General features: G+C 48.1%; 1 protein-coding gene across 1 annotated transcript in view; it reads right to left on the bottom strand.

Annotated features, from left to right (window-relative positions):
• LNP1 (leukemia NUP98 fusion partner 1) overlaps positions 1 to 13654 on the bottom strand; it is a 308875-nt gene that overhangs the window by 35586 nt on the left and 259635 nt on the right. The window lies entirely within an intron of this gene.

The following is a 13654-nucleotide window of genomic DNA, read 5'->3' as shown; positions in this document are numbered from 1 at the left end:
TCAGGTGTTATGACAGGTGTATTGATTCACAACACATTTAGTCACCTACTAGCATCACCTGTAATGAGTAGCAGACATTCATTACAAGGTTCACTGGACAAATATTATTAACTGTGTATATACTAGTGGTGCCGTTTTAAGTTAAGAGATGTTTAATCAAAGGAAAAAATATATCTATTTGTATATACCACCTCTACATAAAAAATCGGACCGAGAGGGAAAACTTTTGTATATTAGTATAGACGTGATTCGAACTCTGGGATTCAAAACTAATGCTGATTTGTCCTCTAACCTGATGCGCCACTGGATCTGAAGTTTGTATAGAAGACAGACTGAGAGATAAACACAATAATTTACTTGTTACGATATATTGTAACAAAGATAAGGGTAGTCTAACAGATATATATTTTATATAGAAGGACATATTCCAAATTCTATAAATGAATCCAATTGATGATTAACAAATCTTTTATATGCAACATCGTTATCAATATAATAAATATATCTACTTTGTTGTGCTGTATTTATAATAAATAAATAATAAGACTAAAAAATAAAAAGTAAATAAAAACAAGAAAATGGACAGTCCTACATATGTGTACAGCGTGAGTTCCACCGCCGCCGGATCCCCAGCGTGCGTTCCACCGCCATGTCCACGAGCCCGGAAGTGCCCATTACTTCCGTTTCGAAAGGTCAACTAAATAAACAACCAGCGCTAAATCGCGCTTGTGTTTATAACAATATTTGTATCACTCTCTAGTAGAGATGAGCGGATTCGGTTTTACTCGGTATACTACTATATTGATACTCAATATCAATAACTGTTTAAACAGTCATCACAATAATATGAGACTTATATTAGATTGACCCGGCAATTACGTCACTCCCGTTTCCTAGGCAACTAGACGATACACATTAGAACATGTGTCAAAATACTACTGTCACTGACCTAGGTTGGGGGTGTTGTGAACTCGGGGGTTCTCCCGATGGTAGGGGAGAGGAACCACAGTTGGGTCGGAACAGGGATGGCTTGATATAGGTCTTCCTCATACAGGACTCTGACAGTAAAGCTTGGTGAAAATATTAAAGGACTTTATTGCAGGAAGGGGGCAACACAATGTCACATAACAGAGAAGGATCGTATGGAGAAATGTCCAGAAAGTACTTGAGTGATGGCAATAGATACTGGTGACTGAAGAACTTGAGAGCGGTGGTTAAAAGACACTGATGATTTGAAGAACTTGAGAGCGTTGGTTAAGACTGATAATTTGAAGAACTTGAGAGCGGTGGTTAAAGACACTGATGATTTAAAGAACTTGAGAGCGGTGGTAAAAGACACTGATGATTTGAAGAACTTGAGAGCGGTGGTTAAAGACACTAATGATTTGAAGAACTTGAGAGCGGTGGTTAAAGACACTAATGATTTGAAGAACTTGAGAGCGGTGGTTAAAGACACTGATGATTTGAAGAACTTGAGAGCGGTGGTTAAAGACAATGATGATTTGAAGAACTTGAGAGCGGTGGTTAAAGACACTGAGGATTTGTATAACTTGGGAGCGAGGGTTAAAGACACTGAGGACTTGTATAACTTGGGAGCGAGGGTTAAAGACACTGAGGACTTGTATAACTTGAGAGCGACGTTTAACCTGCAGCCCACGCTGACTCCAAGAAGCACTGGTGACTAGAGCGCAGTGGAACCCGGCAGCGGCTGGGAACGCTGGAAGCTGTGCAACAACTGACACCTGGAAATGCCGGAGACACTGGGGTATGCTGCAGAGAGATCCGCCGAGAACAGAAGCACTGGCATCCACTTCAGAGGAAAAAACGATACTCAGGCGCCGAGGCTCTGCCTGGCGTCTGCCTTTGAATCTCCCGCCTCAGCTGGATTGGCGGAACAGTCCGATGATGTCACCCGCTCCCCGCCCACGCGACGCCGGGCGCCACGGCGGCGCCCCCGCCCTGGGGAACCGCCAGGAGCCGTGCCAGCCAGACGCCGGAGCCCACGGACCACCGAAGGTGGAGGCCGCAACACAGACCAGCAGTCACGCAGGGGTAAGCGCGGCGAACGCCACCCATGGCGTGTGACAGTACCCCCTCCTCCAGGAGTGGCCCCCGGACACTTTCCAGGTTTTGTTGGATGTCTGGAATGGAAAATCCGCACCAGTCGGGGAGCCATAATTTCAGTAGCCTTGACCCAGCTCCTCTCCTCGGGGCCAAAACCTTTCCACTCCACCAAATACTGTAGATTCTTGTGAAGATAACGAGAGTCGAGAATAGCTTTGATTTCAAAGTCCGTTCCAGCTTCAGACTCAGCAGAGGTTGGCCTCGGGGATTTTAAATGGAACCGGTTTAAATTAAGGGGGCGAAGGAGAGAGACATGAAAGGAGTTTGGTATCCGGAGGTGGGAAGGCAATCCCAATTTGCAGACAACCGGGTTCAGGACTTGTAACACGGGGTAAGGACCAATAAACTTTGGGGCGAACTTCATCGTGGGCACCCTTAACCGGAGGTAGCGGGTGGAGAGCCATACCCTGTCACCAACCTTGTATTGGGGAGCTGCTCGTCGCTTCCTATCCGCAAAGAACTTATAGCGGCCGGAGACTCTCTTGAGATTAGCATGAACTCGACTCCAAATTTGGCTGAAGTGTCGAAGAGTAGAGGCTGCAGCAGGAACATCCTCCGGAGGACAAATGGGTAATTCAGGAACTTGAGGATGGAACCCATAATTAATGAAAAATGGGGACTCACCAGTCGAAGAGTGGTACAGATGATTGTGGGCAAACTCGGCCCATGGCAACAGTTCCACCCAATCATCTTGCGAGGGAGAGAGATAAACACAGAGAAAAGTCTCTAAATCTTGATTGACGCGTTCAGTTTGCCCATTGGTTTGTGGACGGTAAGCGGATGAAAACTTGAGTTTTATTTGTAAGGCCGCACAGAGAGCTCTCCAGAATCTTGCAGTGAATTGTACCCCCCGGTCAGAGACGATTTCCTGAGGTAAGCTGTGCAGGCGGAAATGTTCTCGGATAAATAACAACGCCAACTTGGGAGCTGATGGTAACCCGGTCAAAGGTACGAAATGTGCCATCTTAGAGAAACGGTCGATAATTACCCAGACAGTATTGTGACCCTTGGAGAGGGGCAATTCGTTGACAAAGTCCATAGAGATATGGGTCCAAGGCCTCTGAGGAATGGACAGTGGATGCAACAACCCCGCAGGAGGCTAACGAAGAATTTTGTGCTGAGCACACTGAGGACATGAGTTGACATAATCTTGAATATCCTTCTTCATAGTGTCCCACCAGTAAGACCTTCATAGAAACTCCCACATCTTTTGAACTCCAGGGTGACCGGAAAACTTGGAAATATGAGCCCACTGCAACAACCTTGGTCGAAATTTAGCTGGCACAGACATTCTCCCAGGAGGAGGGCCCAGAGCGGTGGGAGCCGCTGACATAGAAACTGGACTGAGAATCAAAGCCTTCTCAACAGAATTCTCCTCATCTGAAGCTGTTAAGGAACGGGATAAAGCATCAGCACTGGTGTTAAAAGTCCCGGCCCGGTACTTAATAACAAACGAAAACCGAGTAAAGAAGAGCGCCCATCTAGCTTGATGGGGATTCAAGCACTGGGCCGTCTTGAGGTACAGCAAATTCTTATGATCAGTGAAAATTGTAATTAGGTGTTTAGCACCTTCCAAAAGATATCTCCATTCCTCCAAGGCAGATTTTATTGCCAAAAGCTCTTTGGGGTAAATTTACTAAGGTCCCGATTTTGACCGAGATGCCGTTTTTTCATCAAAGTGTCATCTCGGTAATTTACTAAACTCAAATCACGGCAGTGATGAGGGCATTCGTAATATTTGGAAGTCCTAGGAAAAAATCACGAATGAATACACCATCGGTCAAAACGCGGCTGTTTAAGTATGAATCTCGGTCATTTACTAAGAAGTGCAAAGCTAAAAAAAAAAAAAAACACTGCCGTGAAAAATTACAACTCGTAAAAAAGTGCTTAAAAAAAACAGACCTGCTTTTTTTTATCCGTGATTGGATAGGCATGCACGGATCCATGAGATCCGTGCATGTATATCAGTGGGAAGGGGTGGGAAAGTGATTATTTTCTCAAAAAAAATTGCGTGGGGTCCCCCCTCCTAAGCATAACCAGCCTCGGGCTCTTTGAGCCGATCCTGGTTGCAGAAATATGGGAAAAAAATTGACAGGGGTTCCCCCATATTTAAGCAACCAGCATCGGGCTCTGCGCCTGGTCCTGGTTCCAAAAATACGGGGGACAAAAAGAGTAGGGGTCCCCCGTATTTTTAAAACCAGCACCGGGCTCCACTAGCTGGACAGATAATGCCACAGCCGGGGGTCACTTTTATATAGTGCCCCGCGGCCGTGGCATCAAATATCCAACTAGTCACCCTTGGCCGGGGTACCCTGGGGGAGTGGGGACCCCTTCAATCAAGGGGTCCCCCCCCCAGCCACCCAAGGGCCAGGGGTGAAGCCCGAGGCTGTCCCCCCCATCCAATTGGCTGCGGATTGGGGGCTGATAGCCTTTTGTGAAAATGAAAAGATATTGTTTTTAGTAGCAGTACTACAAGTCCCAGCAAGCCTCCCCCGCATGCTGGTACTTGGAGAACCACAAGTACCAGCATGCGGCGGAAAAACGGGCCCGCTGGTACCTGTAGTACTACTACTAAAAAAATACCCAAAAAAAGACAAGACACACACACCTTGAAAGTAAAGATTTATTACATACATCCACACAAACATACATACATACTTACCTATGGCCCCACGCAGGTCGGTCCTCTTCTCCAGTAGAATCCAAGGGGTACCTGTTGAATAAATTATACTCACCAGATCCAGGGTCCCAGGCTCCTCGTAGAATCCATTTGTAATCCACGTACTTGATTAAAATAAAAAAACGGAGAGCCGAGCCACGCACTGAAAGGGGACCCATGTTTGCACATGGGTCCTCTTTCCCCGAATGCCAGAAACCCACTCTGACTTCTGTCTAAGTGGGTTTCTTCAGCCAATCAGGGAGCGCCACGTTGTGGCACCCTCCTGATCGGCTGTGTGCTCCTGTACTGACTGACAGGCAGCACGCGGCAGTGTTACAATGTAGCGCCTATGCGCTCCATTGTAACCAATGGTGGGAACTTTCTGCCCTGCGGTTGACCGAAAGTGACCTCCATCTTTGAGAAAGGTCGCCCTCTTTGACCGAAACGCGTTATTTGGAGAAAGAGCTACACACTTCCAGGACTCATTGCTGATAACACCCGTGGCGGTGGTGCCAGGCCTATCAGCCTTGGACCAACTTGCTATTTTCAAACTAGCCCACCGCATGGGAACCAAATGGTGAGAGATTCACATTTCCACTTCATGCACCAGTCACTTTATTGTTGCCTGCTTTTGCACAGAGACCTATACAATCATTGCATTTAAACCAGGTCTGTGGTGACTAGTTGTGGTACTCACCAGGTAAAGCCCATTGGGTAATATCCCTCCAGTAGGGTTCACTACATCAGCTGCTCCCCTATGGTGAAAGATCCGATTCATCATTGGATACACGAGTCACTTTATTTTTTATTGTTCATGTCATGTGTACATGTGTTGTTTTTAGTATTAAACATTGTTCCCTCTTCACAGATTGAGTCACATGTGTTAATTATGTATTGCTTTTGATTTGGCATGCGACAAATGTTTATTGCTTCTGACTAGGTCACTCAGAATCATCCTTAAGAGACCAAGCGCCAGGGGTACCCTCTACAAACCTTCAGTATTCACTTGTAGAGAAATAGTGTCTTTTCTCCCCTCAGAGGTGTACCTAGGAAGCTGGTCCTTTTTACTGCGCTATCACTGGTTTGTTATATATCTTTTTTGATATAGGTCTTCCTCATACAGGACTCTGACAGTAAAGCTTGGTGAAAATATTAAAGGACTTTATTGCAGGAAGGGGACAACACAATGTCACATAACAGAGAAGGAGCGTATGGAGAAATGTCCAGAAAGTACTTGTGAGTGATGGTAAAAGATACTGGTGACTGAAGAACTTGAGAGCGATGGTTAAAAGACACTGATGATTTGAAGAACTTGAGAGCGGTGGTTAAGACTCTAATAATTTGAAGAACTTGAGAGCGGTGGTTAAAGACACTGATGATTTAAAGAACTTGAGAGCGGTGGTAAAAGACACTGATGATTTGAAGAACTTGAGAGCGATGGTTAAAGACACTAATGATTTGAAGAACTTGAGAGCGGTGGTAAAAGACACTGATGATTTGAAGAACTTGAGAGCGGTAGTTAAAGACACTAATGATTTGAAGAACTTGAGAGCGGTGGTTAAAGACACTGATGATTTGAAGAACTTGAGAGCGGTGGTTAAAGACACTGATGATTTGAAGAACTTGAGAGCGGTTGTTAAAGACAATGATGATTTGAAGAACTTGAGAGCGGTGGTTAAAGACACTGAGGATTTGTATAACTTGGGAGCGAGGGTTAAAGACACTGAGGACTTGTATAACTTGGGAGCGAGGGTTAAAGACACTGAGGACTTGTATAACTTGAGAGCGACATTTAACCTGCAGCCCACGCTGACTCCAAGAAGCACTGGTAACTAGAGCGCAGTGGAACCCAGCAGCGGCTGGGAACGCTGGAAGCTGTGCAACAACTGACACCTGGAAATGCCGGAGACACCGGGGTATGCTGCAGAGAGATCCGCTGAGAACAGAAGCACTGGCATCCACTTCAGAGGAAAAGACGATACTCAGGCGCCCAGGCTCTGCCCGGCGTCTGCCTTTGAATCTCCCGCCTCCGCTGGATTGGCGAAACAGTCCATTGACGTCACCCGCTCCCCGCCCACGCGACGCCGGGTGCCACGGCGGCGCCCCCGCTCCGGGGAACCGCCGGGAGCCGCGCCAGCCAGACGCCGGAGCCCGCGGACCACCGAAGGCGGAGGCCGCAACACAGACCAGCAGGCACGCAGGGGTAAGCGCGGCGAACGCCGCCCATGGCGTGTGACAACTACCCACTAGTATACACGGCAGCAGTCTAATACCATCTTTTCTATAAATAGACCAAACGTCCTCTATTGACAAACTTTACATTGCTAAAACTTATAACCCACTTATGAAAGGGCACCCAAGGGCATTCCAGTGATTGCACATTTTTTTCATTAATACACAAAAACATAAAACAACACAATACATACATAAAAAACGTATTTTCAATATAATCCGCGTGACCAGTAGGTGATCATGCCCCTGCCAGCGCACTCACACACACACACACACCTCCATATGCATGTGGGCGCACGCACACGCAGGCGCGCACCACACACAGTCGCGCAGTAACAACAGTAATGGTGACATGCTTGACAAAGGTCCTGTAGAATTGTATTCATTTTCTGGGCCTACCGTTTCTGACTGCCCGCTGCTGTTCCTGCTGCCTCTCTACTGCTCTCCCGAGTCCTGACTCCCATTCACACACACAATCACAGCCCCCCTCCCTGCGTGCCCACTCATTATTTTTAAGATAGAATTTGTCAACAGATAAGAACCACTTGGCGCAAGTCTCTGATCCTCACAGGCTCAGGGTCACACTCAGAAGCCCCAGTAGTCCTTATAGCACATCACAGGGACGTGCTCTGAAACTGGATCATACATTCAGCTGATACAATTGCATATTGCAATGCGATCCTGGGCGCCAATTTCGGACCCAGATCGCATTACATATGCAGGCTTTGATAAATGGGCTAGACTTTCTGTACAAACTCCCCTCTGGATTAACTAATAATAGAAGTCTAGGGTTTGATTGATTCACTGTAAATGGGAAACAGTTTCCATTTACTTATTAGAAGCATTGCGGCCTAGTGTCCTCACCCAATTTCTAGGGATGTAGTTGGCATCTCGAAGATCAAGATGTTGGCAGTCAGAAGACCAGTGCCAGTATCCTGAAACCGCTCAGAATTTTGACGCCGGAATCCCGACAGTCAGCATTCTGACGTAAGTAAGGGGGTAGGGGGGGTTAGGTACTAAGAGGAGGGTTAGGGTTAAGATATTAGAGGGGAGGGCTAGTGTTAGGCTGCGGGACAGGAGGGTTAGAGTAACGGCCGATATATCGCTGGTCCATCACACAGTGTGTACCAACATTATGTCTGTGAACACCGTCGTTCACAGACATATTGTGTCGGCCCTGCAGATATACTGGTGCATCATTCTGTGTGAATGGGCAGTCAGCCAACCACCCATACACTTCCTGCACAAGCCGGCAGTGACTGACAGCGCAACTGGGTGGCGCGTGTAACTGCCCGCCCAGTTCGTGATGTCAGTCAAGACGGATCGGCCAGTGTGTATGCACAACACACTGAATGGTCCGTCTGTAGATATAGCTGCACATCAATTGATCTGCAGACATATATGCCAGTGTGTACCCACATTTAGGCACTAGGGATAGGGTAAGGGTTAGTCTGTGGGACGTGAGGGTTGGGCTGTAGGACAGAAGGGTTAGCATTAGGCATCAGGGGGAGGGTTATGGTTAGGCTGTGGGACAGGAGGGTTAGGCACTGGGGGGAGTGTTAGTGTCAGGCTACGTGGAGACGGTTAGGTACTAGGGGAAGGTTTAGGGTCAGGTTGCGGGGGGAGGGTTAGGCACTAGGGGGAGGGTCAGGGTCAGGCTGCGTGGGGATGGTTAGGCACTAGGGGGAGGGTTATGATCAGACTGTGGAGGGAGGGTTAGGCACTAGCGGAGGGTTAGGGTCAGGCTGCGGGGGGAGGGTCAGGCATTAGGGGGAGTTTAGGGTCAGGCTGTGAGACGGGAGGGTTAGGCACTAGGGGGAGGGTCAGGCTGTGGGACGGGAGGGTTAGGCACTAGGGGGAGGGTCAGGCTGTGTGGGGAGGGTTAGGCACTAGGGAGAGGGTTAGGGTCAGGCTGTGGGGGGAGGGTTAGGCACTAGGGGGAGAGTTAGGGTCAGCCTGCGGTCAGAGGGATATGGCATTAGGAGGAGGGTTAGGGTCAGGCTGTGGGATGGGAGGGTTAGGTCAGGCTGTGGAGGGAGGGTTAGGCACTAGGGGAGGGTTAGGGTCAGGCTGTGGGATGGGAGGGTTAGGCACTAGGGGGAGGGTCAGGCTGTGTGGGGAGGATTAGGCACTAGGGAGAGGGTTAGTGTCAGGCTGTGGGGGGAGGGTTAGGCACTAGGGGGAGAGTTAGGGTCAGCCTGCGGGCAGTGGGGTATGGCATTAGGAGGAGGGTTAGGGTCAGGCTGTGGGACGGAGGGTTAGGTCAGGCTGTGGGACGGGAGGGTTAGGTCAGGCTGTGGGACGGGAGGGTTAGGTCAGGCTGTGGGACGGGAGGGTTAGGGTCAGACTGTGGGACAGGAGGATTAGGCACTAGGGGGAGGAATAGGCTATGGGACGTGGGTCAGGGTTAATTTTATGTCTCTATATATTAATATGATGACTGGGACTTGTATAAGTATTGATGGGTTCTCCAGAGATATGTGTAAAAAGAGGCAAAACTCAACAGACCTGTTTGCAGTCAAGTACAGCACTGCAGTCTCTCAGACACAGCAGGTAGGCAGGCGGTGGGCTCACTTTTCTGCCTCTTGCTGACAGCATTTGTTCTGGCTCCTCCTTGGGGCTGAGCACCACCTGCTAGGAAGATCACCGGCCAGTCCACCTCCTAATCAGGACCCCGGTGCCACACAGCAAAAATAAGTGTCAGCGGCGTGATGGCTGCTTTCAGGGACTGAGATCTCCCTCGTTATGAAGCACTGTAACAGAGGAGCTGCCTCTGCGGACACCCTCCAGTAGCTCCATCATCCACTCTCACAGGAACCGCTGCTCCAGCAACGCAGCTCCCTCTTACCCTGGCAGCCTCAGTATCCCCTAACGTCCGGAGGCACTTCTGACTGTCCGCAAGCCCCCTTCTCCCCGCAGAGGTCGCGTGCTACTCAGGAGCCGGTGCACAGGTGACAGTCCTGCTGGATCCCACACGCTGCCTGCACCTTCGCACCCCGCAGTAGCAGCCAGAGGGAGCACTGTCCACACACCCTGTGGTGGATGGCAGGGACGGGAGCCCCTGGGAGAGGGGGCCCAGGATAATGTACCCCCTGGGCCACCCCCTTAGTCCGGCTCTGCCTGTGAGTCATATGCTGAGACTACTGCATTGCATACAAAAACTGAAAAATTCAGAAAACTCAAGTTCAGGTGCTACAATTATCACAGTATAGAGGATTTGGGGCCTAATTCAGAGTTGATCGCAGCTGCAAATTTGTTAGCAGTTAGGCAAAAACTGCAGGGGGGGGGGGGGGGGCAGATATAAAATGTGCAGAAAGTGTTAGATTTGGGTGGGGTGTGTTCAAACTGAAATCTAGATTGCAGTGTAAAAATAAAGCAGCCAGTATTTACCCTGCACAGAAACAAAATAACCCACCCAAATCTAATTCTCTCTGCAAATGTTATATCTGCCTCCCCTGCAGTGCACATGGTTTTGCCCAACAGCTAACAAATTTGCTGCTGCGATCAACTCTGAATTACCCCCTTGGTCACCTTGGATACGACAGTGTTCAAAAGCTACAGTACGGGATGGTCACAAGAAAGTCTGTAGCTAACAGAGAAAAACTCATATGTGAGAACTGTATATTAGGGAAACAAAGTCATCAGCCATTTCCCAAGTCAGTAAGTAGAACTACAAAACCACTTGATATAGTACATTCAGACATGCGTGGTCCAATGGAAGTAAAGTCAGTAAGTGGACACGTCATCTTCCATTATGTATAACAGTGAGTACGGCTGTACATGCTTTATCTTTAATAAAACCACTCCATTGGTTAAATGGGTTTAGTATGAATAGCCGGCGGTCGAGATGCAGGCATTCAGTATACCGACGCCGGCATCCCGATCGCGGCAATGCCAACAAGGGTGCGTAGGGTACCCAAACCTTCTTCCCCTACCCCCTAACCCCACTCCACAGCCCAACTCTATCCTCCCTCTGGTGGTGCCTACCCCTAATCCCCCCCCCCCACTTTCTGCAGTCTAACCCTAACCTCCCCCACCCCGTACTCTAACCCCCCTGTGTGTGCCTAAACCTAACCACCCCTTTCCCCCCACAGTAAACCTAAGCTGTCAGTGCATACTTACCTTCAGGTTGCTGACTGTCATGAAATTGTCATCAGAATCCTGATCTCCTCGGGATTCCGGCGTCTGTATTCTGGTGGCAGTTGGGATTCCAGCGTAGGTATTACATCTGCTGGGATCCCAACAGGCGGGATCCTGAATGCATACCAGTTAAATAACTGGGCTGTTCATAATTGTAAGGAATCTACTGGTGTGTACAGAAACACTGCTACATCCTTAAGCCTGTACAGACATATTTCCAACAAGGCAAAGATTGCTTTGCATGTATGAAAATAGGGTGTAGATTAGACATACTGTGTTAGTGCTTTGAAAATGCATGATATAGTGAAACATGCATCAGTGTTTGCTGACCATATTCCTTATCCTTTTCAAGATCTAGAATGTGGGTCCAGTCCATCGAGAGCAGATTACAGGTGTTGACAGAGGATGAATCATGATCATGCACATTTAAAGTGGTGATTACTTTTAGGTCAGAACCAGGCTATTTTTGCCTTAAAACTAATTGGCGCTTTAAATCCTGTGGCAATATTGCAGAAACAGTGGAGCCCATTAAGTTCGAGTCTATGCGGCTAATTCATACCCCTTTTCCACTACAGTAACACGGGTCGCAGCCGTGTCCCCTGACACGGCTGCGACCCGTGCTACAGCCTACAGCCCCCTACAGACAGCGCTCACCAACCCGGCAATTGCCGGGTTGGTGACGCGGCTAGTGACCCGGCAGGGGCGGCGCTGGGAGATCACATGATCTCCCAGCGCCGCCCTCCCATACACAGTGAACGGAAGCCGTGTCGCCTCGACACGGCTCCCGTTCACACTAGACAGCTAGCCATGTTGAACACGTGTTCAACCCGGCTAGCTACCCGGGTAGGATTCCCGGAACACTTCATCCGGGAATTTGCCAGGGGACCCTTTTCCACTAGGGAAAAACACGGGTAAATGCGCGCCACCGCGCATTTACCCGTGTTTTAAAAAGCTAGTGGAAAAGGGGTATCAGTAAGGGGACTGAAATAGTGATTGTTTCAAAGGGATACGGTCATTAGGTCGACAGCACTTAGGTTGACAGTCATTAGGTCGACCACTATTGGTCGACATGCATTAGGTCGACATGGTCAATAGGCTAACATGTACTAGGTCAACGTGGAAAAAGGTCGACATGAGTTTTTAATTTTTTTTTATTTTTTGCATTTTTTCATATTTTACGATCCATGTGGACTACAATTGAGAATGGTAACCTGTGCCAAGCGCAGCGAGCACATTGCCTGAAGCATGGTGAGCGAAGCGAGCCATGCAAGGGGACACGGTGCACTAATTGGGGTTCCCCGTCACTTTACAAAGAAAACGACATCAAGAACAGTAAAAAAAAACTCATGTCGACCTTTTTCCATGTCGACCTAGCACATGTCGACATATTGACCATGTCGACCTAGTGACCATGTCGACCTACTGCATGTCGACCAATAGTGGTCGTCCTAATGACTGTCGACCTAAGTGAGGTCGACCTAATGACCCATACCCGTTTCAAATTTGCTACTGCTAAAAATCGCATGTGAAGAGCCGCCCAGAAAGGAAAATGAAGCCCACCACTGCATTCGCAAATTTGCATATGCATTTGTATGACTGTAATGCATACGCAGAAATGGGTCTCCATATTAGAATGGGCACTATTTAAATGTAAGATCTGGATAAATTGATATAATGGACCTGATGTTTTGGAATGCAAGACAGCCGGAGCTCCGAGATTCCGGATGAACTCATACTTTTTTAAAGCAGCAAACATTTACAAGGCAAAACCACGTTTGTTTGCTGCTTTAAAAAAATGTACGGGTTCGTCCAGAATCTCGGAGCTCCGGCTGCCCTGCACTCCATTACATCCAGCCAAATATGGTAGTAGTAAGGATGTTAGGAACCCATCTGTTGAAGTTCACCTAGACATGGTAGATGGGCTTACATTTTTTTGCCAAATGTGCTAAGAACTTCACTTATACTCCAAGTTAATTCTAAGAGTTTATCACAATTATTTTGACTATTAGCATTCTTGGGCCCAGAGTTATCAAGCTTTGGAGAGTGATGAATTACACAGTGATAAAGTACCAAATAATCAGCTCCCAACTATCATTTTTCAAACACAGCCTGTTACATGGCATTTAGGAGCTGATTGGCTGGTACTTTATTACCTTGCAATTTATCACTCTCCAAGGCTTGATAAATCTGGGCCCTAGTGCTTAGAGTGTGCATCTGCATTTTTCTTTCTCTGGTACGGATAATATATCTGCCAGACCGACAGACGCTTTATTTGACAGCTTGAAACCCATCAGATATTGTGGACATACAGTGTGAGATATTTAACACTGCATGGCCACAATGCGCACAGCATCGATTCACGGGTGATAGAGGGACTGGGGGCATGCCAGCAGCTCATAGAGCGATGGGGACGAGTTCGTGATCGCGGCATTGCCACAAAGCCACGCCTCATTTTGCACAGGTCACACCCCTTTTTTAGGGTGTCCCCCTTTCCCGGAG

This window comes from Pseudophryne corroboree, chromosome 2 (genome assembly GCF_028390025.1).
Source record: "Pseudophryne corroboree isolate aPseCor3 chromosome 2, aPseCor3.hap2, whole genome shotgun sequence".
NCBI lineage: Eukaryota > Metazoa > Chordata > Amphibia > Anura > Myobatrachidae > Pseudophryne > Pseudophryne corroboree.
Note: the sequence above shows the minus strand (reverse complement) of the source record. Positions and strands in the feature narration are given on the sequence as shown.